Genomic DNA, 4,934 nt, shown 5'->3' with positions numbered 1-4,934 from the left:
GGAACGGAACAGCGGCGGCTACTGGGCGCGCGGCTTTTGTAGAGCGCGGGAATCCCCGCCCCGTCCCTCCTCCTGGGGGTGGGGCCAGCTCGCTCCCGTTCCCTCTGCCGCCTTCTGGGCCGCCGCGCGCGAGCCGCCCTGCTGGGGCCCCGTACCCGCTTTCCCACTCCCCGCTGCCGCTCTCACAGGGTCTCTCGGGACCCCTCATTGCTGACTCCTCTGCTCTCTGCCCCCAGTGCACCGGGAACTCCAAGAGACCAGTCCCGGCACTCCGACTTCTGTGTCTGGGCTCCGGCCTCTGCACCTCGGCGAAGGGATGGGCAGGGCCCCCCCCCCCCCCAGGCCCCTCGCAGGCATGGGCCTGGCCGTGACTCAACAGTGTAGTCGCCAGGATCCCCGGGGATGCCCAGCTTAGCGGGGAAGGGGACACACAGTAGCTCGATACCAGGAGGCTCCTATCCTAGGTCGCTCAGTGAGAAACGGTAGCCAGAACAAGCTGGCCCTTGGGATGCTGTCCCAATCCTGCCAGGCTAAACCTCCCAGGTGGCAGCCCACTCCACTGCCCACAGCAAATTCTACGACGGCCCCTAACTGGGTTGAGTGACAGACCCCCAACTCTGGCCTGAGCACCAGAGAAGCTCCGAGTTTAATAGGGGTGGGGTTGAGAGTGCTGGAAGAGCACAGGGGGCAGGGCCGGTGAGTCCTCTACCCCCACTCTGCTGGAGAGCCTCAGTGGTTCACCAACTGTTCACTGCAGCCCAAGAGACTCCTCGCGGACACCCAGACAACCACCAGTCAGCACAGGGTTTAATTCAGCAGGTGGTGCCCAAGGGCCTGTGGGGTCCCAGGCCTCTTGGTCTCATGGGGAGGGAAAGAGAGCAGACCAACAGCTCTCCAGCTAGGAACCAAGAAACACAAAAGTGACTTGTTCACAAGGCCTGGGGGAAGGAGGTGGACAGGAAGGATGTCACCCTGTGAAGCCTCCTATGCAGGGTTCTATGGATCAAACTGATGTCCTTTCAGGGTAGGGTTTGCAGAGCAGGAAACCTCCAGGCGTGGGAAATCCAGAGACCAAATCCAGAGACCAGGGAAGGTTGGTTGAGTTGTAACTAGTCAGGTAATGGTGATTCGCCTGTGGTGGCACAGCTGGGGCTCCAGAGTGGGCCATGCTTCAAAGAGGATGATACCCTTTCAGGCCTCTCCCTGCATCCAGCTGTGAGTCTGGGAAAGTGACCCTCAGTTTGCTGGACCTACAGACAAGGTCAGAGGACAGGGAGGGGGCGTGCTGGGCAGAGGCTGCAGCCTGCAAACAGGTGCTGGCCAAGCATGACTCAGCAGCCTGAGAGCTTGCAGGCCCACTGTCTTCCTGCCCCAGCCACAGCTTCAGACCCCATCTGAGTGGATGGGGTGTACAAGGAAAGCCCTCTAGCTCTGGGGAATGCTGCTTTCAGGAAGATCTCAGGGGCCCCTCCAGCCCCCGCAATTCCAAACAAGCTGCAGAACCATAGGCCTCCACTAGAAACTTCTTTGCCTTCTTGCCGTTTGGGACCGTGGAGGGTTTTTGGGTTGGAGTGGAGAGGCTCAGTGAGAAAGGGGTGGCAGGAAGGGGGCCCTAGGCAGCTCACCTGGAGACCCCCTGCCCCTGGTTCCAGCCCTTCCCAGCAGGCCCTGCTTCTGAGAGCAGCCCTGCCCGGCCCCCCCACCCCCACCCGCAGCCACAGCCGGCCAGGGAGGTAAACAAGGCAGAGGCCTGGGAACCCCCTGGCAGGGCCCTCTCTGCCTGCTGCCTGCGCCTGCAGTCAGGTGATCTGGCCGGCAGTGAGTCAGCGTCCCATGACTGCCTGTCATAACAGGGGGATCCTCAGCACGCACTCCCACCCATTTCAGTGACCTCTTATCACAAAGCTTGGAGATCCCAGAGACCAGGAGCAAGAAGAGCCCGAAGAGGCCAGGGCTACCAGAGCCAACCAGACCGTGTACCCCTTCTGACATCTGACGTCCTTCCCTTTCCTGGGTTGCAGGGCTCCCCCCATCTCCCCTGTGTCCACTGGCCCCCTTCCCACCCTCCAGAGCATAGCGTGGGTATTTAGAGAAAGCTTTGCGCCTGAGTCAGGAGACCCACTATCTGTTGACCAGCCCCTGCCGTCTTTGCCATCTTAGTTTCCTCATCTTTGAAATGGGGCTGGAGTGGATGATGAGTTGTTCCCACCAGGTGGTGCCCCATAGGTGTGCTAGTTGTTGTTAAGCTTCCTTTGGGGGTAAGCTTAGGGGAGGGTGGTAGGTCAGGGAAGAGACTACACAGGGGTTGAGGTGAAAAAGTGGGGAGCAAAGAAGAAGAGACCTGAGTCGAGGTTCTGGGAGGCAAGCAGGGGTGGCCACAGAACCTCTGATTTTGTTTATTGCCATCTGGTGTGTTGTAACCACACCAGTTCCCCCCTTCCCCTTCCCAAATAATCACATCCCTTGGCAATGGTTTTCTGAAGTCCAGGTGGGCACTGGGGCAGCCAGAGATAAGGCCACAGTAGGATTCGGGCTGAGCTGTTGTGGGCTATCCTTAAAGAGTTTGAGGATCACAAGGGACAAGGTCCTCCCCAGGCCTAGGCCCAAGGGATGAGTTTCTCTGTGGGGTGGGGGTTTGTGGGTAGGGTGGCCTCCAGGCCTTCTTCACTGAAGCGACTCTCTCGTACTCTGCTCCTAATCATTTTCCTGGCTCTTTCCCCTGCTTGGAACCCTTTCCCACAGCCCTGCATGGCAACCTCCCACTCTAAATGCCACTTCTTTGGTGGAGCATTCCCCAACCATCCTCTAGGGGAAAATCTCCAGGCATTGGATTCCCAGGTATAGGCCATCACATTGTTTTAGCCTTTCTTGCAGAAGCCTACAGCCCTGGCAAGCAGTTTTGGGGAGCCATGGAGCAGGAAGAGGGGGCACGCCCACAAGGTTTTGGAAAGATCTTTCTAAAAGGAGCTTAAGTCATCCAGAGACATGATTGGAGAATTCGGTGAAGTTACTGGGGAGTGGGAGAAGCAGGCCCCTCCAGCCCTTCTGCTCTGGAAGTCCAGAGCAGCCCTTCTGGGGTTTGGCTGCCTGCACTAAAAAGAAAGAGGGCCGCCGGGCTGGGAGCATTTCTCCAAATAAATTCTCACATAGTCCTTCTTGGGGCGGGGGCGGGATGCTTGAACACTAGGGGACATTGAGTGGGGCACCACCCGCGCGGGACATTGCCATGCAATGCGGGCCGTGGGGACCGCTGTCACCAACTCCAAACCGGGAAAGGGGAGGCAGACCGAGGTCTAACTTCGGGCCACGTCTGTAAATATATATCAGAAAGCTCGGCGCTGGAGATCAGAAACTAAGTCCGAGGGGCGGCGAGGGAGCACTCTCCAGCTGGGACCGCGGCCCGGGCGCCTAGCCAAAAGAAACGCCAAAGAAACGCGCAGGGGGCGGAAGCGGCCGGGGCTCAGGCCACGTGCTGGAGGGTCACCGAAGAGGGGGCCGCGGGCCGCCTGCGGGAAAGCTGGGCCCTGCTCAGTCCCCACCCCACCCCACCCCGAGCGCGTCTGCCACCCAGCCCTGTCCTCAAGCGTTTCCTTAGGCCCCAGGCGCTGGGCGGGGCTCCTTGCCCAACTGAGAACGCTGGCTGGCGCTTCACTCTCCCGGCAGCGACAGGAGAGCCGACCTGGCGCTGTGCTCCAGATCCGCTGGTCCGAAGAGGTCTGACCGGGGCCACCAGTCTGGGCGCCCCCCAAGGCTGTTCATTAAGTGGCACCTGTCTCTGTCTTATTGTCCGGGGTGCACCCGTAGCCGCAGAGAGGGGGACTCGGAAGAGAGCCGTGACTAGGATTTGATGGCACCTTATCCTCGCCAGCCTTTCCCTTCCTCCGTCACCCCATGGCCGATAACTACCCCCAGGGGGCACTGCTGGAGCCCCCCGAAGCAGAGAGCCAACCTGACTGCGGAAGGTCCTTGAAAGACAAAGGAGGAGCCAAGAAGGGAGGTGCTCTGTGAGGAGACTGCGTGGCGACCTCGGATGGGTCCAGAGACCCTCGTAGGTGCCTGGGTCTGGTTCAGGAGAAAAGCACTCAAGAAGGGGGAAGAGAAGGCGCGGGAGAAGAGTGCGGGAGTCCAGTTCTGGAACGAGGCGGGAGAGAGGTCAGTGTGGCCCGCTCCAGGGAGCACCAGTCCCAGATGGGGCAATGACAGGGTGCTCCAAGCTATCTGGAGTAGATCAGGAGTTTGGGGTCACATGAAGGGGCAGCAGCAGGAGCACCAGTCCTCTCCCTGCCCAACCTACCCCCACTGAAAGACTTCCGGAAAAGTTATCAGACTTTTAGAATCTAACCCTTTCCTGTTATCAAAGCTTCCATGCACGCCTGCCCTGCTACCACCAGCTCTGTTCTCCCCTCTTCCCACCCAGCTCCTTGAAGTCCTTGAGTGGCATCTTCAGCCAACATGAGTTGGGAACCCTCCCTTTGCTTTGCCTGCCTCCCCGCACCTGGCATGAGGGGGGCTCAGGTAAAGTTTGTGGGATGCATGGATATTGTGAGAGTGCCCCATATCCTGTAACCCTGACACTCTGCAGCGTGACCCATACAGGGTCATCCTTGGATAATCGCTTGCAGTAAAACAGCATCCCCTTTCCCATGCTGGGCCAAGACCTACCACTGGCGGGGGCAGGGTGAGGTAGGCACATGTCTCAAGCTTGGTCAACCAGAGCGTTGTAGCTCCCTGGGTTAGAGATGGACATGTGACCCAAGCTGGCTGATGAAATGCCCACTCACGCCACCTGGAAGCAGGAGCCTGCCAGAGCCTGCCCACACTGAGGAGATCAAAGCCTGATCTCAGCCCCTGAGCTTCTGGATCACAGGAGACCTAATGTTGAATCATGAGAAGGCTTAAACCAGTTGATCTTAGTTTTGGTCAATTGCATCCAA

This window comes from Cynocephalus volans, chromosome 2, assembly GCF_027409185.1.
Source record: "Cynocephalus volans isolate mCynVol1 chromosome 2, mCynVol1.pri, whole genome shotgun sequence".
In the NCBI taxonomy this organism is placed as follows: domain Eukaryota; kingdom Metazoa; phylum Chordata; class Mammalia; order Dermoptera; family Cynocephalidae; genus Cynocephalus; species Cynocephalus volans.
The sequence above is the reverse complement of the archived record's forward strand: the minus strand, read 5'-3'. Positions refer to the sequence as shown.